Raw genomic sequence first — 22173 nt, 5'->3', positions numbered from 1 at the left:
ATTTTATTTTGCATTACTTTTTGTAACAACCCATTTTCCATTATTAACAAATGATGCTGCCCATGTTTAGAAATTCCCAACTTCACGACACACCAAAAGAAGATGCGCGAGAAGCTACATTTTTTGGCCTACTCACATCATACAAAACAAACCCATGCACACATTTGGCACTTCACTCATTTAATGCAGCATTTCAGAAAACAATGTTCAACAATACTCACTGTTTTGCGATAACCCTATGCTGACAACGAACTAGCAGGGATGTACAGTCCCTGTCAAAAGTATACAGCTCAAAGGGTTTCGCTGCGAGGTCTGCAGCATGCCTCGTTATGTATGCATCCTCAGCAACCATAATCTCTCGAAAGAAAAATGGCTTTGCGTCCTCAATCCTCCCAAACTTTGGACTGCATGATGTGCTAGGGAGCCATGCTAAACAGCTCAGAAGGAAACCCCGTTGGGCTGTATACTTTGACCGGGGCTGTAGAAATAAATGTGGGCATTGTTAGGCTATCTACCCTGTTTCATGAAGCACCTCGATGAAGAAAACAAGGAAAAATGGTCCGAAGAGAACCTAACATACAATCTAAAAAGAAGCTCGCAGCAAGAAGTAAAACACACCTTTGCTTGCATACTGCTCATGAATATTTCCCAGAGGCAGCAAGGTGAAAGCTATGGCTGTGGGCACCTATGTGGAAGTAGTTGTTTCCCCCTGCAGGCATTCATTTGATACCATCATGATTACAGAACACCAAAATTCAGAAATTAGGGCACTCTAGCCAAACAATGAAGCTTTTGAAACCTTGAATAAGCATTCTAAAGATACCTAGCTTCAACAGCACAGGATCTCTTAATCTGGGTGGCGTTGTAAAACACAAAACCTAAAACAGATGGTAGCGTCAACTGCAAAGCGGCCTGACGCACAAAACGACCAGCGGTCAGCGCCTGAGCAGCAGAAAAACTTAGAGTTGAACTCAGGCGTCAGGCATACGGAATGCATTTTATGCAGAAAACACAGTCGCTGTGCACGGCCGGAAAAATTACCGCGTGTGAATAATCCATGCGGCAAGGAATTTGACAAAATAGCGTTAAAAGACTTTAAATTTGGCAGAGCACATACTTGAGCTCCTAAGCGGCATGCGCCAGTACTCTGCAACACTCATTTCGTCAAAACAATAACAGCTGCGAGACGAATGATCTTCGGCGAACTCTGTTCGGTGCTGCGTCTCTTCCTTGGATACTTTACGGAAAGAGGAGCCTGTCGCTCTGCTGGTCATGGCACTTAGGTAGAGCCGGCAAGCCCGGAGGCTGCTATTTCCGCAAAATATCCTTTGAAAAATGCACACCAGCACGTATCGAGACATAGCTAGGATTGCGTACCTTTCGAGGCAGGTGAGTAGTGCCGAGAAGCTCCCCGTCTCCACATCACGGCAGCGCTGGTATTTTTCATTAACGATGACTTCAGGACAACGATTGCTACTTCACAAATGCATTCTGGCGCATGAACACGCGCACATAACTTCCGCCATGCTTTCTGACTTCAAACGTTTAAAACATGACCTACTGTATAAAGTGGTTTAAAACACGACCTGGTTTAAAATGTGAGTGAGCGCCAGACTTTCTCCAAATCTAGAATAATGAAGCGCATTCGGCAGAGCGTCCGAAGGCAGTGATCTCAGAAGAACCTGCGTAAACAAGGACAACAGACAAGAACGAAGGAGGAAGGACAGAGGTGCGCTCTCTCCGTGTCGTCCTCCTTCTTCCTTGTCCTTTTTTGCACTGGTTCTTCCGAGATCATGGCTTACCAACTAGCCCAACAACAAGTTTTGCTCCGAAGGCAGTTTCTGTCCCTATGCGTCAGATACGGTACTCGGACAGCAGTGAACGAACCTACGCACCTCTCCAGTCATATATGCCCACTCCCTTCAACACCCTACCTCGAAATACGTGGACGAAAAGGCAGTTCACGTCAGCCTCTGAAGCACGCACACACTGCAGGCGGGAAAAATCAAATGGCCAAAGGTACCAGTGGCCGCCTAGCGGCAGAAATGTACTTTCGGTTTTTGTTTAAAAATCAGTTTTTTTTTAAATTGGTTTTTGGGGAAAGGAAATGGCGCAGTATCTGTCTCATATATCGTTGGACACCTGAACCGCGCCGTAAGGGAAGGGATAAGGGAGGGAGTGAAAGAGGAAAGGAAGAAGGAGGTGCCGTAGTGGAGGGCTCCGGAATAATTTCGACCACCTGGGGATCTTTAACGTGCACTGACATCGCACAGCACACGGGCGCCTTAGCGTTTTTCCTCCATAAAAACGCAGCCGCCGCGGTCGGGTTCGAACCCGGGAACTCCGGATCAGTAGTCGAGCGCCCTAACCACTGAGCCACCGCGGCGGGTAAAAAAACTTAAAATCATTTTATTGCTCTTTTTACATTGCGTACGGAAGCTGGAATGTATTTGCAGCGCGGTGATTTGCCGCATCGCAGCACCATACATAGCGACTGCCAACAGTTGCCAGTAATAGAGAATGCAAAGTGATGAAACATATGATCCGAATAAAAAAGTTTCTGTAAATTAAACCCTTTACTATTTTTTTTAACTTTCACTCCGGCGGTTGTATTTTAATGGCTGCGGAATATTTAAAAAACTGTAGCCTACGTCGTCGTAGAGTTTCTAAAAATTGCCTAGAGATAAAACTGGCGCCACCGTCTATGCCAGTTTCTGAAAGAGCCATGGAAGAGCACTTCATCCACCGTGAACTAGTAGTGAGAATGTGTCAAACGCCTATGCCGCCTGTGTTTCAGTTTCGCAGCTCGTTATACTCGCCGCTTGCTGGCGTGCATGGAGGAAAAAAAAAACTTTTTTCCTCCATGCTTGTAGTATTCCAGAAGGAGTTGTAGTGGAAAGAGCGAAGCGGGTTTGGGTGGGAGGTGCAGAAGCAAAAAAAAAAAAGCGGTTGGCTGCGCGCGGCGCTGCCGCCGAATACTGGAGGGGAAATGCCGGCCGTCTGCGTTGCTGCGTCGTTGCATTCAGCGAGTTTGAGCGTTGTCGTTGGGAAAGGGTGGCGCTTTAAGCTCGTTGGTATAATAAAAGCGGGTAAGCGCGCCCCTCGGAGACATAAACATATGGAAAAAGTCTACACAACGCGGGTACTTCTCCCGACCCAGCCGACCGCGAACATTTCGGCTTAAGCCCGGGATACATGGAGCGTTTTTTGGGCGATTTTCGCAAAACGCCCGCCGCCTCCGATCTGGCCCCGCCAGATATGCACCTCCGAGAACGGTGACGTTGGTCGTAGAGTAGCGTTTTAGAGACTCTTCTCCAGAAATTGAAAGTGCAAGGCAAAGACGCAGGCAAGCTAGAACAGGCCAAACGACCTCCCTTGGCCGTCATCCCGTATCTTCACAAGCTGTCACACAATTTAAAGAAGGTTGTAAAAAGAAACAACGTAAACCTTGTCTTCTCAGCCCCGTGCAAATTTTCACGAGTGTGTACACTGCTGACAAAGCAAAAGAAGAAGGTTTGCCCTATTAGACATGTAGAACCACTCACACATTGTGCTACATGTGTCATTTACGAGATTCCCTTGAAGTGTGGACGCGTGTATATTGGGCAAACCGGCAGGTGTCTCAACGAGAGATTGTTTGAACACCGCCGGAGGGTCCGTAATAAAAGCGGCGGGCACCTGGACGACCATTGCAAGTCTTGAAAAGGGTGCGAACCATTTTACACGCGCACGGTTGTCAGAGCACGGGCGCGGAAAGAAATTTGAAAGGGTTATCATTGAGGCAAGGATGACAGCCAAAGCTGGAGACAAGTGCGTCAGCACGCCTTCAATTTTACTTACAGACAAGGAGTCCAGTTTTCTAGGCCCACTATAAACACGTCTTTTTTAATCACGTCTGCTTTTAATTCTTGTTCTAGAGAACTTTCAACTTTTTTGACTCAGTTTGACTGTGAACGGTTGACTCAGCTTTTGCGTTGCGTTTTGTATTGTTTTGTTATGCGTTTGGCCCCGACCCTGCTTTTAGCTTCGACTTTTACGTAGTGTTCGGTGACTATATTGTTATTTTCGTTTTCGTTTTGCTTCGTGCTGCATTGGCGGCAAAGGTCGCTGACTGATCATTTTCCATGCGTGCACCTTACGGTTCGTCGTGGTCCTCTCGGTTTTATCGGTTCTTGGCTGACTTTGCGTTACCTATAGATATGTATCACTTTGATTTTGTGTACTTCGTTTAGTTTTTTTGTATTAGATAGTTGAACGCGTTTGCTATTTTCTTGGTCATGTGGGTGTTGGACTGCGTTATATAAGCTGCTCATCTTTCTGAATAAATGTGTTGGTAGTCAGCGCCCTGTCCTGTACACTTCTGTTCGTCCTTGTTTTTTTCGCGCTGCATTCTTTTACCATGCTATTTCTTGCGCTTCTACAATTTCCCGGGTGAGTTGATCTTTGTGCTTGTAAATAACAGAGCATTTCTTGAGTAGCACCCTGCACTTGCAGGACCTGCAGTGTTCGGCTAAATGGCCTTCAATTGCCAATTGACTTAACTTCCTGCGATGTTCTTTCAGACGCTCGTTGAGGCACCTTCCTGTTTGGCCTATGTAACTGGCACCACATGGTAGAGGGATCTTGTAAACGACTCCTTCAGAACAGGCTACGAATTTGTTCTCATGGTTGATTATGCAGTCCGGCTTCCCTTTCTTGACATGACAGGATTTCTTACAAAGGGCAGAAAGTTTGACAGGAGCGGAACATACCATTCTGACTTTCGCACGAGCTCCGATCTTTTTGAGGTTGTGTGAAACGGCATGAAGATATGATACAGGATCTCATTGATAGAACGCTGATGAAGTTCACGACAGGCTTACAGCCTCTGCTACTAACTCATGAGCTTCCAAGTGGAGGCTCTATAAGGTTTTTGGACCTTCGTCTGACCTTCAAGGACAACCACATCTGTTGGTGCTATGAACCCAGTGCGAAGAAAGGCCTCCTGCCATACTAGTCAGCCCACTCCAAACTAGTAAAGAGAGCCGTTGTGCAACACTGTTTCACCGATGCTCTCAGAAAGTCGTGTCATCATGCAATGGACAGAAGCTTCAGTATGCAGGTCACGCGCCTAAAGACAGTGCGCTATCCGGATCCCTTGTTGGTATCGGTCGCTGAAGGCTTGCACAGGAAACAAAAAGTAGAGGCCCGTCTGAGTGATGAAGAAAAGAATCGACTCAAGGCCAAGAAAAAGGAGGAGCTCAAGAAAAGCAAGGTTACTGAGTGGCGCTTGTGCGTGTTTGTACTCTCCTGCTGTCCTGTCACTTAATCTGCGCCATTATTCCGTTAAGCATGTCTGACCAACTTGCCCAATCCTTTACGCTTCTTAGCAGTGACTTCTCTGCAGTGAACATCACAACCGACTGCAGGCACAGAGGACTCCTCTAGCCTATCTAGTACCTCCTTGAGCAGGTCACCAAATACAACGCGTTTCTCAAGGGCTTTGTGAACAATGCTGTCCATCTTCTTAATGACTGTGTACAGCATAGCGGTGGCTCGCGAAGGCATCCTGGCTTGAACGACTTCAGGTCAGTCAAATGATCCTGGACAACAACACTTGGGCTGGCGTGTTCAGGAGCAACCGCCAGCGTGACCTGGCAATCCTACAATGCACTGCCTTAGTTATCTTCTTATGCACATATCCTGCTAAGTAATAGGCAACCATTTCTTTTGGGCCGGCTCTTTCATATCCATGGTCGCCCAGGTCAACACTTTCACCCGAAAGATAGCTGATGCTAAGAAGCTTCTTGCACAGCTTTTCTTACAGAGCATTCCTGAGCTTCGCAGCAGCCTTTGCCTTTTCTTCGAGGCTGTCATGCAGCGACACGAGGACACTTTCAGCGGCTCCAGAACAGTTCCCTTCAACTGCATTATTCACGGGGGGGGGGGGGGAACAGGGACAAAAGCCTATAAATCTGGCTGAACTGTATAATCGTGGGATGGTCATCATCGACGTGAAAAGAGCGGACAATTCCGAAGAATCTCTGAAAAAAAAAGAAGAAAGAGGCGAAAAATTTCTTAGTAATAGCACCCGTTTATAACCAAATTTATTTCTTTAGAACAGGCTGCCACTTATACGCAGCTACTTCAAGAAAATTGCGCTCTTTACAACAGGCTGACGCTTACCCAGTGAACATTAACACTCCTATGGACGTCTTACGGACGTTCAGATCATCCGCAGAATGTCGAAGGGAGTTCCAGTGCCCATTGGGTTATACTCTGTTACTTCAAGAAAATTGAGCTATGTTCACCATCATTATGCACACGTGTTACCTCCAACGGATCTTGGTTCAGCTTGGCCATCAGCAATAAGGCACACCTGCTTTGTGCAGCTCATCAGTTATGTCTAAAGCCGACAGCAAAAGGACTCGTACAGATTCTGTCGTTTGCTCTGAAGCAAATAGGAGCATGTTTCGATGTTGGTGGTTGTGCTCTGCTTCATCAAGTAGATGGAGGAAGTCCTTGATGACCTGCCCGAAGAATACAATGATTACTGAGTCAAACCCTTGAGAAGAAATAGTGTACCTACACAGCAAGCCACATGTTCATTCTCTGCAGGTTCGTCCTTTGCACATGAGCTGCCGCCAGTTTAGAGAAGACCTTTAGGTGTTTATTCCTCTCCGTCTCGAAGAGCAGTTGATAGTGACTGAAGTCAATGTTATAGCCTCCAGCCTGGAAGTATAGCTGAAGAAATAAGTCGCACATACAGATTTTCATCTCATTAATTTAAAAGAGCAGTGACACCAAATTTTATTCGTGAGTTTACTTGTTTGGTATGATGCGCTGCATATGCTGCACATTAGAAAACATGGATAGCCGCATGAATTGCGCAGCAGAGATGCTGTTTCGGCCAACGTTACTAGATTTACCTTTGTAATCTAGAAACGTTGGTTTCGGCTTTCGTCTTCAACAGCCGAATGGCGGCTGTGACGAAACCGACGCGTTGAGGTCCAGACAAAGAAAAACTGCACATTGGTTGTTACCTTCGTCTATTAATTCACATAAACTTTTACGCAAGCCTGCTCAAGAGTTGGAATCCCACAAAATGAATAAGCAGCGATTATATCGCAGTTTTTGCATGACCCACGTGACCTCAAGTCGTCTGCTTGTTCGGCTGTTGAAACGAAACCGAAGCAACTTGAGAGAAAAAAGAAACAATCAGATTATCGAGGTGGCGTAAGCAGTGGCATAGCCAGAAATTTTGTGCGGGGGGGGGGGGGGGGCTTTTGTCGCAGCCCAGCCTCCTCATAAAATTTGTGGAAGGATCAATAATAACTGCATTGCCATTGACAATGCCAATGTGTATTAGATAACGCTAAGCACTGTCTAGACAAGTGAAATATGTATTTTTTAAATAAAGGAATGTATTCGTATGTCTTAAAAATCGTGGCAGACATGATTAGAAAACATAGAACTGGGCAGGGGACAAGACACAGCATAGAAGGAAACAGGACGAGCTCTGTTTGCTTATCTTGTGTGTCTGGTTCCATGCTCAGTTTTATTTCTTGTAATCATGTCATACCAACTATCCCCTTATCGTTCACTCGTGGCAGCCATAATTGATATCAATGCTTCCATGTTTTTGCGTATTTATTAAGTAAAGAAAATATCACACGAAGTCTAGAACTATATCGGTCCGGGACCAGCAAATCAGTGCATGCCGCTGATATGAAAAACGTAAAGGCCATGAAAGTAGCAAGTAGAGGACAAAGATTTTAATGAATGTTTGTCGTTCAAGAACCTTTGCATTTTTGTACATATGCAACGACCAGGGAAAAATCTCGATGACGCTGTCCTTTATTCCAGTGTACTGAGCAGCAGCAGCTGTCATCGGTCATGTATTGCGAGTAGTTGCACCGAAATTTTATGTCGCAACAGCGAGCCATCGATAGGCCGAGCGCCTAACCACTGAGCCACCGCGCCGGGTGCGAGCGGAGCTAGTAGTGGTTTTATTAAATAATAATAAAAAGGAAGGAAAAGCTTTTTGCTATCCCCGGAATCTAACATCGATACTGAAGCACCTGAGTTGGGTCAGCGGAAGCAAAGGATAGCAGGCAGGATGGAGAAATGAAATGAAAGAGGTGAGGGACAGGGAGAGAGATTAGAAGGAGAGGTAATATACACCCGAGTGGAGCTGCGTGTGTCAAAATTGAGGCAAAAAAGGGCAATTTCCGCTTGGAGTGCTGCGAACGTTATCTTTCCGTAGGTGCCTTTAGAGGCGGCAGAGTCCGCGTGCTATGTAGCGTGAAGAGGAAGAGGAAGCCGATCTGAACGGCTGTAATCTGTATTATAATCAAAATTTAAACAATTATCTCTAAACCCAGAATAAGAAGGTTCTATATAGATTCATGGCGCAGAATTAACAACTCTCCGGCCTCCAACCGCATAATGTCAATGGTATTGTCTCCGCAGGAAGCTAAGCAACACCTTGAACGTATAGCTCAGGGGCTGGCCTAGCGTTTCCATGTGCAGAAAACGAAACCTTTGCACACTCTCGCCCCCAGCTCGGACTATCCTGAGGTGGACGTGTCGGAACTCCTCCCAGTTGTTTCCTCGATGCAGTCTGCTGCTCCGGGATCTGATGTGGTTACTGTGGGCATGTTAAACATTTTAGCGCAAGACTTTCCAACTCACCTTCTGGATATTGTAAATGCGTCATTGGAAAACTCTTGGATTCCTTACAGTTGGAAAATTGCGAAAATAAATTTACTTTTGAAAACTGCAGAAAATGGATTTCCTTTAGACAATATTCGGCCGATTGCTTTAAACCTCAAATTTAGTAAAGCTAATAGAAAGAGTAGTACACAGTCGACTCACAGAGCATGTTCATCACGTTAACGGCCTCAGCTCCGCACAGATTGGCTTTCGTCGCGGTTGTTCCATATGGTCCGCGCATGCGGATCTCGAGAGCCGAATGCGACTCTCAATGCGCAAGAGAGAAGTTGCGGCCTTGGTGACACGATGTTGCTAAGGCATATATGACAGCGTTGAGCACACGGTCCTTATTAACAACCTTGCTCGGCTACATCCGCCGCACTACATCTATGCTTGGATTTGTAAATTTTTAAAAGAAAGAAATATTTCTTCTGTACAGACGGATCTTTCTGTTCTAATACCTATGTTCAATCAAGAGGTGTGCCGCAAAGATCTATTTTGTCTCCACTGCTTTTCAACATATTGGTTCGGGACATACCCATTAATCCAAACATTACAGTTTATGTATGCGCAGGTGATATAGTTTTTTCGCATCAGCAAAGGATATTCATGCACTCTACGAATGTTTGCAGGCATACCTGAATGCTATTGAATTCTGGTTGAACCAAATTAATTTATCACTTAATGTCAGCAAATGTGGCGCGCTGGTATTTCCGCTCGCCACTCCTTTGTACATCTCGCTAGTCTACCGCTCCACTCCAATTCCGCAGGTGGAGTCGGTTAAATACCTAGGCGTTACTTATGATGAAAGTTTGGACTGGTTACACCATATTAAGAACAATGTTATTAAAGGGAAACGTGATCTAAGCCGGTTGACACGAGTTGGTAATAAAAAGTTTGGCATGCGTCGTGACACGTTACTGTTGCTGTATAAGGCTTATATGAGACCGATTCTGGAATTAGGTTGCGTCTTATTCTCTGGTAGCGCCAACTAGAAGCTGCAGCCATTAGCTTTTCTGGAAAGGCGTGCCCTACGGCTATGCCTCGGCCTCCCAAATTCAGCTTCAAACGCTGTCCTTTATCTGGAAGCCCGTATCCCCGGTCTCTTTTCCCGCTTCAAACTTCTAACAGTGCGTACTTTACTCAGGTACTTTGACCCGGCCCCCGGCATTATTAGTCCCATTTTTCTATCCCAACCACACATGTTTCTCACTAATCATTGGCCACGCTATCAGTTTCCGCAAGTTAGGTTCACGCAGAATGTGTTAGCCCCGCTTCAGGTTGATCTGATCTCCTTCCAACAAGTTGCAGATACGCAGGCTGACCCCGTCTTCTATTACGACCGTATTTTCCCGTCCCATGCGAAACATATGCTCGCAAATATCCTGAATGGTCTCCTTTCTGAACACCTACAGAATTTTCCTCTTCATACTGTTATCTCCACTGATGCCTCCGGCAGCTGTGAGAAGGCGGCGATTGGAATATATTCACAGGAGTTGGCTTGGAGCTATTCCGTTCGTATCCCAGATTATACTCCTATATTGTTCGCAGAGTTTCTTGCCATTGGTTTGGCTCTTCTCAAACTTCCGAGGCATGTAGCACGGGTTCTTATTCTTGCAGACTGCCTTTCAGTTCTGGTCTCTCTCCAAAATTCGCGAAAATCTTTATTGAATCGTCCGCTTGGGTTTTTTGTTCCGCGCACAGTGCGTGAGATCCGCTTTGTCTGGGCACCTGGACATTCGGGCGTCTATTTTAACGAGGTGGCTGATTTATTGGCAAGGTATGCTCTCAGCGCTCCTGTAATCTATCCCGTCCATCACCTCATTCTGTTAGCAACTTCACGTTTCCAGCGCTTCCAACATATTTCAGCCAACTTGAGTGATCCATTGCTCAATACCGTGGATTTTCACCACTTAAAGTACCCATGGAATATCCGGTGGTGTAAATCAAGGCTTTGTGAGGTGTCAATGACGCTTCTGCGATGCAGAATCCCTCAAATTTGCACTCATTCAGATGTGGGTTCGCTGCGACAAACTTTGTGTATGATGTGGGCAAGTTTAAACAATACACAATTTTCTCCTCTCTTGCCGGCGGTTCGCCGTTCAGAGAAAACAGTATTTGGAGGTCATTTTTTCGAGGTTAGGACTCCCTCTGTATCTCCCAGTTCTTTCGTTCGATGCGAGCGCAAAGGGATTTCCGTTAAGCAGTGTTTGCGGCTACCTTCATGATTACATAAGTGCAACTGATCGATTACCTTGTTAGCTGTATACAAAATTTTGTCGCATGTGCAAAAATGCTCGATTATATTCCTGGTAATTCATATTTCTTTAATTCATTCGACTTTTCCCATTTTTATCTTGATTCAATATTCTCACTCCTATTTTTCCCCGCGCAAATACCTCATTGGGTTTATCCACTGAACCTTGGCCAATCCCCCGCGTGGGTATGTACGTGCCATGCTTACAAAGGAGAAGAAGAAGACGCAGAAAGGCGTCATGCTTACTAAGAAGAAGAAGTAGGCTGCTCTGCCGCATCCCCCCTCTAAATTTCTATTTACACAAGTCGGGTTTGGCGCTCTCTCCCCTTTGTGCATCTTGCCGTGACCCTGAATCTATAGAACATTTTTGGCTGTATTGTCGCCGATTCAACTCTCTGAGAAAAACGTTGCTGGAGGAGCCCTTGCAGCATCTTGGCCTTAGTTTGAGCAGCCCACTCTTGCTATCATTTGGCGCCACCATATCTGGGTTCAGCCACAGATCTGTTTGTACCGCTGTTCTAAATTTCCTGATAGAATCTCACCGACTGCCTTGCTAAGTGTTCCAAAATTTTTCTTTTCTATCAATTATTACATTTTGACTTAATCATTATTATTTAATCCCTCTATTATTATTCATATAATTTTGAAATCAAAACTCTCATCCCTTTACTGTTCATGAGGAAGAATTCAACGGTGTTGCGCTCCCACGTGCTTTTCCTTTTTATTAACTGCGTTCAGGTGAATAGCCACCCGATTCTTGGCCGATCCCACAGTGTGGGTATGTGCCATCTTTTGATAGGCTAACAACAACATCTCTGGAAGCAGGCCAGGCTGCGGGGTAGCGGCTAAGTACCTGGCGGGGTTGCGCTGGCTTGCTAAATTTCTACTTTTTGTCTGTGCCTACTTGCTCCTGTTCTAGGGTGATTGGGCGCGGAACGAGAGCTTAATGTCTACTTCTCCCGGCCAGGGGTTTTCCCCTTGATCGGCATCTCTTCCTCAAGACCAGCTCCCAATTGATCTGTTTTTCCGCAGTGGAGTTTAGAGCATTCCGGTCGCTTCAGTGCCTTCTGATGGAGGCGCGATCCGACTGAACAACCCGGAGGCAGTACAGGCGGCTCTTCAGTCCACATCGAAGCACTTCATGCGCATTACCGATGTCCGGCAGTTCGGAAGAGGTGGTATTTTGTGCAGGTCACCGGATAAGGACTGTATTGAAGACCTGCTGAAGTGTACGTCCTTCGCCAACCACCCGGTGAGCGCATTCATTCCGCCTCATCTTGCGTGTTCCAAGGGCATGGTCCGAGGGGTCGACTCTCGTTTGAGACCTCTGGAAACACTTGAGAACCTCTCGCCTGCGGGAGTGATTGCTGTCCATCGATGCAGCAGGATGATTGACGGAGTAAAAATTCCTACGGAGTCCGTCATTGCCACATTTGCAGGAACATTCTGGCCGTCAGAGATTAAGGTGTGGCCATTGGTTTTTCGAGTAGATGCCTTCAACTCTCGACTACTTCAGTGTCAAAACTGCTGGCGATTTGGCCACAGCGGCAAAGCCTGCAAATTGGCCTTACGCTGCTGTGCTTGTGGGGAACGTCATTGCAGAGAGGAATGTCCCGACCAGCAACAGAAATTTTTTTGTGTAGTGGTGCTCACCCTGTTGATTCGCCTGACTGTCCTGCACGGGCACAAGAAGTTCAGGTGCTCGAGCTTATAGACAAGAGCAGATGCACGCGGAGAGAGGCTTTTGCCACAGTCAAGGAGAGAGTTTCAGGCTACTCTAGTGTGGCCGCCAAATGCCCACGAATAATGGATGCCAGTTTGTCCCAGGCTATTACAGCGGCAGTTGAGAAAGCTGTGGCAAATGCAATGGATCGCATTATGAAAACCGTTTCCACGTGCATTTCGCAGGTAATAGTTATGCAGATGACCAATATGCTGCAGATGCCCACCGCTCCGCTCTTGCTTTCTTTGGCTTCGGAAGCTGCTCCTCCTTCTGTGGTAATCAATTCCTCTCCACATGGCCAAAAACAATATGAGCAACAAAATACCTCTCAGGCCTCTAATCCGAACAGCGTTATGGACGCATCCTCTATGGACTGTGTGGATATGGAGTCTGATCTCCGCGCCCAGAAACGAAGTGGGTCTCCTTTGAATATTGCAGGTCCATCTTGCCCACAGTCAAAGACAAAGATATGTAACGCAGGTGAAAATCCTAAGACCAGAATTCTAGAAAAGGTAGTCGCGGCTGCGGCACTCCCGCCAAGATTGGTTCTTAAGTGTACTCCTGTGAAATTGCCGATATATATTCTCAGCTTCAACAGATTTAAATTGCCTATGCAATCAGCTTCTACCAGATTTAGTTTCATTACAGGAAACATGGTTAACTACAAATTTCAATTATCATCTCAATAATAACCGTCCGTTCCGGCTTGACCGGTCATCACGAGGGGGAGGGTTGTTAGTGCTCATCTCTACAAAGTTTTGCCACAGGGCTTGCTTTTCTTTCCAGTATGCGGACAATTAATGTGAAATCCTTGCGGTTGACCTCGGTGTCCCAGGTCAACAGCCCTTTACGGTAGCTAATGCATATTTCCCGTCTGGTGTGCATGAAATTCGGCCCTTTGGCTCACTCATGTCTAGTAGCCGTTCTCAGGTTTTATTACTTGGAGACTTCAATACGCACCATGTGACATGGGGGTTTAAAACAGACAGCTTTGGTTCTAGACTATTTGATTGGGCTTCTGACAATAACTTGATCTGCAACAATTCCGGATTGCCTACGTTTGTTCGGAGTCAATGCCGCTCTACCTTGGATTTAACTTTTTCCTCCACAGAAATCTCTGTTATGTCTTGGGCGCCTGTTGACTGTGCAACAAACAGTGATCATCTTCCGATTACTTTCAAGTTTGCGTGTAAATTAACTCTTCCTGAGCGACATCAGCGCACGTTAATAAATTACAGTTGCTTTAAAGACATGCTAAAGTTAGCTCTCCAAATCACTTCAGATCCTTGCGCTGAGACAAATGCCGAAAGCAAGGCTAAACATCTATGTTCAGTACTGGATCATGCAAGGCAAAAGTCTGAATTTTTGGTTAAGAGAACGAAGGGTGCAATCGTGGACAATTGGTGGAATGCTAAGTGCACGCGTGCAAATAGACCACAGAAAGCAGATTGCAAGAAACTTCTCTCAATCAATCCTCCAAAATTGGTTGGATTATAAGTATGTTGCAGCAACATTTAAGCGCACTGTCGCCCGTGCAAAGGAGGAGTATAATACAAACCATTATGATTTCCTTTCGCAATCAGGAAATAAACGAGCTTTGTTTAATTTCATGAGGCGCAACAAGGTGATTTCACCGGCTGTCAACACTGAACCCCTCGTTCAGTCCCCTGCTGACGTCGCAAAGGCCTTAGAGGATATTGCATGTGGCCTAGAGCTTCGCTTTACATCTGCTCTACCTTCTCCTGCTATATTCACATTCACCTCAAGTGATTTCACTGAGGTCTCTAGGCCTGAGCTGTCGCAAATTGTTCTGCGCTTATCCCCAGCGGCTCGTGGCCCCGATAAAATCACTTCACCTATGATCAAAATTTTGTTCAATGAATCTCCTGAAGACCTGTTGGCTCTAGTTAAAAATTCTATTAAATGTACTTGTATTCCTCATGAGTGGCGTCTTGCGGAAATAGTTCCATTGATTAAAAAGCAAGGGGAGGGCTTAACTTCAGACAACATACGCCCTATTTCAGTAACATCGAACCTAGTGAAATTGGTGGAAAGGGTCCTTTGCAGCCGTGCCATGTCTTTCATTTCAAAAAATTCTCTCTTGAATCCGTGTCAAATTGGTTTCAGGCCGGTTTTTTCAATTTGGTGTGCTCATACTGACCTAGAGAGTCGTATTAAATTAGCTCGCAATAGAAAACAGTTTGCTGCGCTTGTCACCTTGGATGTCAGTAAATCATACGACAGCGTTGAGCACTCGACTCTGTTACTCAGATTACTGGAACTGAACTTCCCAAGCTATTTTGTAGCCTGGATTTGTGTTTTCTTTTTGAAAATAGAGAATTTTATTGCTGCCAGAATGGTGTTTCCTCAAGGAGATTTCAAAGACAAGAGGTGTACCGCAAGGATCAGTTCTCTCACCTCTTCTTTTTAACATTCTTCTAAGCTCAATTTCATGCATTCAATACGTGAAAACTTATGTGTACGCCGATGATATTGCATTTTTTGCATCAGCAGGTGACATTCACACTCTTTATCGCTCCCTGCAAAATTACCTCAATGTTCTTGACAACTGGTTAGGAAGAATTCATCTGTCCCTCAATGTGAAGAAATGCGCATTGGTAGTATTTCCGGTTTCTGTTCCTGTAAATATCTGCCTGGTCTATAGAAATAACATAATTCATAAAGTTCAGACGGTGAAGTATCTCGGAGTAATATACGACTCTACTCTATCCTGGCGGCCACACACTGAGGAAGTTTCTGCAAAAGGAGTTCGGGCGATTGGCATCCTACGCAGGCTTTGTAGTGCTTGGTCAGGCATGAGAAGGCATACACTTCTGATGATTTATAAAATGTACGTCCGCTCAGTTTTGGAGTTATGTTGTGTTTTATTCTCAGGAGCTCCCGCCTATAAACTTCGCCCTCATGTGCTCTTGGAGCGTGAGGCGTTGCGCCTCTGTCTGGGGCTTCCAAAATATCTCGCCAATGCTGTTCTGCATATTGAGGCGCGAATCCCATCGTTATCAGCTATGTTTCGCCTTTTAACAGTTCAAACATTTTTAAAATTCTGCGACTCGCCTCTTCACGCCTCCAGTATATTTCTTAGTAAACCTTCCCCCCTTTTTTAGTGCCGCCTGGTCTCGTTTTCATTCCCCGCAGAAATATTACGTGCAGTCCCTCCTTGATCATATAAACATTCATTTCACAGATGTCCGCCAAATGTATAAGAACTCATCTTCTCTCCAGATTGAATTCGATGACATTTTTTCATCGAATGCAAAGCTGCAGCCCTTCCCGCTTCTTCAGGGTCTGTTGCAGGACCACCTAAGGTCCTTCCCCTCTCATGTTCTTATTGATACCGATACCTCGCAGGATCGCGAAAAGGCAAGTGTGGGTATTTTTTCGCCTTCACTGGGTTGGTCTTTTTCTCTCCGTCTTTTTATTTATTTGAAAATACTGCAGCCCCATTCCAGGGGCTATAGCAGGAGTGGTTACATATATCTAGCGGTACAGTTGCGCGCATAAAGGGGTACATGGCAAAATGTGAAACAAACGCTGCATACAACATCATATAATGCTACGTCTCAATTTCGGACGCAAAATCAGACACAGAAAAGGCACGTATATTTCCATTTAAAGAGTTCCAACTCTCCACGATACGCGGAAAAAAACTGTATTTGAAAGCGTTAGTACGGGCAAAAAAGGGTTGGATATTAAGATCGTGATGGCTCCTGGTTAGAGATGGTTTTGAAAACGTGATATGCTTACTCTCTGAGAGGCAATTAGCAGAATGCACTATTGAGTGAAGAAGTTTTAAGGACTCAGTTTTCCGGCGGGATGCGAGCGGACTTAAGTTTAAGGAAGATATCGCAGTTGAGGGTGAAAAATGAAAGTCGTAGCGGCGAAAAATAAATCTTACAGCTTTTCGTTGTACAGATTCTATTTGATCAATTTCACATTGCTTATATGGATTCCAAACATTGGAAGCGTATTCAAGAATAGGGCGAATTAGAGTTTTATACATGACCAGTTTCGTCTCTTTAGGAGCATCCCGTACTGTGCGCCTCAAGTAACCTACCTTTTTAAGAGCTTTAGCTGTGATATGATCGATGTGTTTTGACCATGACATATTGTGTGAAAAAATAACGCCAAGATATTTATATTCATGTACCCTTTGCAGGGATGAATAATCGTAATTAGAAGGGCATGAATAATTGTAATTAGAAGGGCATAGGCGGTTGGTGAAAGACATGACAACTGTTTTGCTGAAGTTGATTTTCATCTGCCACGTATTGCACCAATCACAGAATATACCAAAAGACTCATTCAGAAGGAAGTGATCACTGACAGAGTTAATAGTGTGGTACAATACACAATCATCGGCGTATAGACGGATCTTTGAGGTTATACTGACTTCAGTCCAATTTATCTGGTTGAATTATTAGCAATAATCTTAGCCTCACGAAAATTATAAACTACCGTTTCCAAGGTCGTGGTTATGACGGACTCTGTCCATTTGCTCTTCATTATCCTCACCAACTGAGTCTCGGGCATTACGCCTCTTTAAGTTCCTGATTCCGCTCCATCTAAATTCGGTAAGGTTGCTTTGGGTACCAGTTCACATGGGCTTTCATTTAGATGAGGTTTCAGATTCCTTAGCAGGAGCCTCTCTGCGGCCCAATTGTTGCTGTCCTGTCAACCTGTGCATATACTGCTTCGGTGAGGTTTCGCAGCTACGCAATATTTCAGGAATTTGCTGCCTCGGCTCTTACATCATCTCCCGAATATCAGCATCTTCTGCATCCTTGGAGTAGCAAAGACTGGCGCTCGCGCAGACTAGAGGTCTCTTTGACGCGTTTGCGTTGCCGGGTTCCCCTTCTAAATTTCTACCTTCACAAATCTGGCCTGACGGCTTCCCCATTGTGCCCTTTTTGTGCTGAACCTGAGACAATAGATGACTTCCAGCTGTTCTGCCGCCGCTTATCTCATTTGAGGAAGCGTCTTTTGCAAATTCCATTTCATCAACTGGGTTAGCCTGTGTCTTCCGTGGTTGTTCTTTCCATTGGCGCTTCTTTGCTTGGACGAAGCGACAGGAGTGCGCGCTCTGCTGAGCAAAATTTCCTTCAAGAAACGCAGCGACTCCCATTCTAATTTCTTTTCCCCCTCTCAGTCAGTACGACATTGAAACATTACAGGCATTGCATAATGTTATGCACATTAAGCCATTGTCCCGTCTTCAATCTCCAAGTTAACAGGACCCCTGCCCTTGCATCTTCCAATCTATCAGCCTACATACTATATTACCACTCCTTTTCCCGTCAAAACTTTCCTGTCTCCAGCAATTAACCGCCTGTGTCTTGGCCACTCCCCCGCAGTGGATATGTGCCAGCAACGTCTGAGGACTAACTAACTTCTAGCTTCTAGCTGAGGCCTTCCTTCCTTCTAGCTGGAAACAGCGCATCGGCCGTTGGCCGAGGTCTCCCGACATCTGAAGTTGCCACGGTCTCGTATAACGTTGTCCTCCCTCAACTACCTACCGGTAATGTTGTCCTCAACACCGTCTTTCTGCATGCTCACCTCAAGGGTCGCCCATACCATGTTCCCGACTTCCGAGACGCGCCTGCGCAGATTGTGGACCTCCGTGAGATTCTGTGTATTGGCCAGTACCAAATGAGTCGCGTTTGGATGGTGACGTGCGAGAGCAGTTCCTCAAAACAGAAACTTATTGACAAAGCAGAGTTCCACGTCAAAAGTCTAAAATGTAGCGTGTTTGACCCGTACACCAAAAATGTGAAGCTTATAGGCTTCTTTGGATACCGCGCTATATGCAGCACCGGAGAATTGTGGAAGCTTTGGAGCCTTTTGGAACTGTACAAGCTATCGAGCGTGAGAAGTGGCGGTGCCCCGGAATGGAGCACATGGAAACAGCGAACCGGGATTCTCGCTCACGCTCAAGGACGGAGAGTCAGCAAGTGCCGTTCCTCGCACGCTCAACGTTTTCGGGGTACAAGCTTTAGTTGTTATCCCAGGCAGGCCTCCGCTGTGTCTTCGTTGTAACCATGTGGACCAACTATGGCGTCAGTGTAGTACGTACGCCTCGATGCACCCAGTGCCGACGCTTTGGGCACACAGTAGACAACGGTGTTATGAGCTATGCTGACAGGTTACGCCAAGGCAACTGGGCACATGAGGATGAAGTGGTGTGTCACGGATCTCCCCGGAGAACACTCGGACCGAAAGAATGGACTATAGGCGACAGGTGTACCCACACAAACGCACATTAATTACACCCTACGTGACACACACACTAGAACACAAAACTAACACTAACACAAAACACAAAGACTATAAATACACACGACCCGGTAACACTGCTACCAGCGTCTACTACTAGCGTTCTACTGTTAGTGGTCGGCGTTCGTGCTCGCGGTTGGTTCGGTGCGGCTGCGGCGTTGTATGGATCCAGTAGCCGGCGCCGAGGCGGCGTTCGATATGCTTGGGCTGGCGTCGGTGGCGGCGTCGCTGGCTGCGTCGTACAAGCTCCAGGTCCAAGCGCGCGTGGAGGTGATGCCGGTGTTGTTGACGTTGGGGGCACCACCCGGATGGATGGCAACAGCTCTGGAGACACCCGTGGCCGTAGCAGGTGATAGCGTCCTCCGTTGACTCCCCGGAACGGGCTCAGGCACGGCATGATGTCCACGATACGAAGCCGTAGAACGCGAGCTCACCGGAGCAGTAGCCGGCGTCGCTCAATTCCAGCCGATGCGTCCCTGACGCGCCAGAGCCTCCACTTCTCTGCCGTCCCTCCCCGTGCCTCGCTCTCCCTCGCCCTTTTATAGCCTTGGCGTTAGTCCACGTAAGCCTTGTCGTCGTCTTCTTCTCTTCTCCACCAATCATCTTTCTCCACCTCACCGAATGCTTCTCCACCAATCATCTCTCTCCACCTCACCGAATGCTTCTTCTTCCTCTTCTTTATTCTTCGGTTAACCCAGGTCGTCTTCTTCACACCTCTTTCCTATAAAATTTAATTTAGGCTCCCTAATATATGTGACAAAGGCCGCCTCTCTCAAGAATTTTTGAAAAACTGCTTACGTCATCCTCATCTTCAAGCCCTCCAGCCAACCGACTATCTTCTGTGGCGATTCTGGACCCAGCACACAACACCGTGACCGCAGATGACCAGCACACACCACACCGCAGATATCCAGCACACACCATGAGCACGCCACTAACATAGCACACCAAACTGCGTTTTCAGAACACTAACACACCACTGCCGTTGTCCGTACAGAGCACTTAATAAACATGCTGGTGTCCACAACACACTCCCTCGTATAATCACATAACACCAACAACCGCTACCACAACAACAAGATAAAAACCAGAGATACATTAGCACACCAACAACAGCAAGATACATCCCAGATGTAAATAAAGCTGTTCAGTTAGCACTATCTGTATACAAGTCTAATTTGTAACACCTGACCTCCGTTTTGCCTGGCCCATCCGAAAACGTCTCCCCCTTGATTTGGAGTAGAGCTGTGATCGTATGTCTTCATTCACATTGGGCTTCATTAGTACCTCATCCCCTCCTGCATTTTTCTTCCCACTGCACGTAGTAACCTCGGCAGCATCACCTGTCTCCTCGGCCAACACCACACATGCTACCTTGGGGGCGTACCGTACGGTACCTCTTTCTTCGTATTTCTTCAACATATTTGCATGGAAAACGTTCTTAGTGTCATCTATCAATAACTCACAATCCAAGTCCTTTTTCTTCCGCGTCACAAGATACGGGCCCTTCCCCTGCATCAGTAACTCATTATGATCCTGGGTAGCAAGATGAGAACCTTGTCGTCCGGATTCAGATTCATGTGAGTGCATGCTTTCTTGTCATAGTAGCCCTTATAGCGTTCGCGCGCCCTTTCTAGGCCTTGATGTGGAAGCCTGCATGTTTCTTCCAACTTGTCCCGCAACTCAAGCACGTATGCGTATGTTGTCTTGATATCTGATGCAACCTCCTTATTAGCCCACAGCTCCTTGAGTATTATAAGTGGACCTCTAACGGTTCTCCCATACAACATCTCGAAGGGCGAGAAACCAAGACTCGTTTGTGGTACTTCGCGGTAAGCGAACAAAAGAGCTGGAAGATATCTATCCCAATCAGTGGGTCTCTCCTGGAACACTTTCTTTATCATATTTTTGAGGGTGCCGTTGAACTGCTCTACAAGCCCATTACACATGGGATGGTAAGGTGTCGTCAGTAACTGCCTTACTGACAAAAGGCGGTTAACCTCCTTCATTAGTTCCGATGTGAAGTTCGAGCTCCGGGCACTCAAAACTTCCCTCGGGAACCCATAACGCGAAAACATTTCCACAAGACCCTCCGCCACTTGGATACTGTCAATAGTTCTCACTGGAATAGCGTCAGGATAACGAGTGGCCACGTCAACCTATTGCCTTTGGCGGATACTGGAGAGATTGGCCCCACAATGTCAACAGCCACTCGCTGAAACGGTAGGTCGACGGCTGGCATCTTGCCCAGAGGTACGGGACCAACTCTTCCCCTCGGAACTGTGCGCTGGCATACGTCACATGAGCGAACAAAGCGCTTAGCGTCACTCTGAACACCCGGCCAAAAGAACTCCTCGGCGATCATAGATACCGTTTTTTGGACACCCTGGTGTCCGGCCATAATGGCGTCATGTCCTAAGCGTAGCACGGTCTCTCGCATATCTCTCGGTAACACCAGCTGTTGGACCCGCCTTCCTGAACTAAATATGCACTTCCTGTGCAGAATACCATTTACCGATTGATATTCGAATGACGTACGACTCTTCTTTCTTTTCACTTTTTCCCCGACTCTTTCGAAGCAGGCCTTCAGGCTCGGGTCTCCTTTTTGCCTAATTGCAATTTCTCCCGGTGTTACGGTAAGGCACATCGTAACGGGAGTAGAGAGCGGACGCTGCGTTGCTCGGGCTGTCGCTTGAGCTCTTGTCTCCACTGCCGACGAGAAACTGACTGCCCCCGTCTGAACTGTCGCGGGCCTTTCCTCCTTTGAATGTTCTTCAACGTCGAGCATCCTCCACTCGGGATCAGGGTCTTCGACACTTCTTGCACCCGCAAATGTTTCCCAAGATGAGATCGTAGACGGGTTGGTCTACGCATTTTACCACTACCTGCCCAGTATAATATGGCGTGGAAACTAGAATCCTGATTTCAGGAAGGTACCTCACTGTGCTATCTACAAGAGTGACGACCGACGCTTCCCCTGTAAGATCCTTGTCTTTCACCAGGCTTCTCCGAACCAAAACTGTGTTGGCTCCGCTTTCTCTAAGCACCATTATAGGATGGTCCCCTATTTGCCCAACCACCACCGGCATTGCTGCTCGGTCCTGCGTTCTGTATCGGCACTCATCCAGAGTATGACCCCTCCTCTTCCACCCTTGACACACAACCTGTGTTTTTTGGGCAGCGCTACTAGTCTGACAGTCAGCTGCAC

Source organism: Amblyomma americanum, chromosome 1 (assembly GCF_052857255.1).
Source record: "Amblyomma americanum isolate KBUSLIRL-KWMA chromosome 1, ASM5285725v1, whole genome shotgun sequence".
NCBI classification, from domain to species: Eukaryota; Metazoa; Arthropoda; class Arachnida; order Ixodida; family Ixodidae; genus Amblyomma; species Amblyomma americanum.
Note: the sequence above shows the minus strand (reverse complement) of the source record.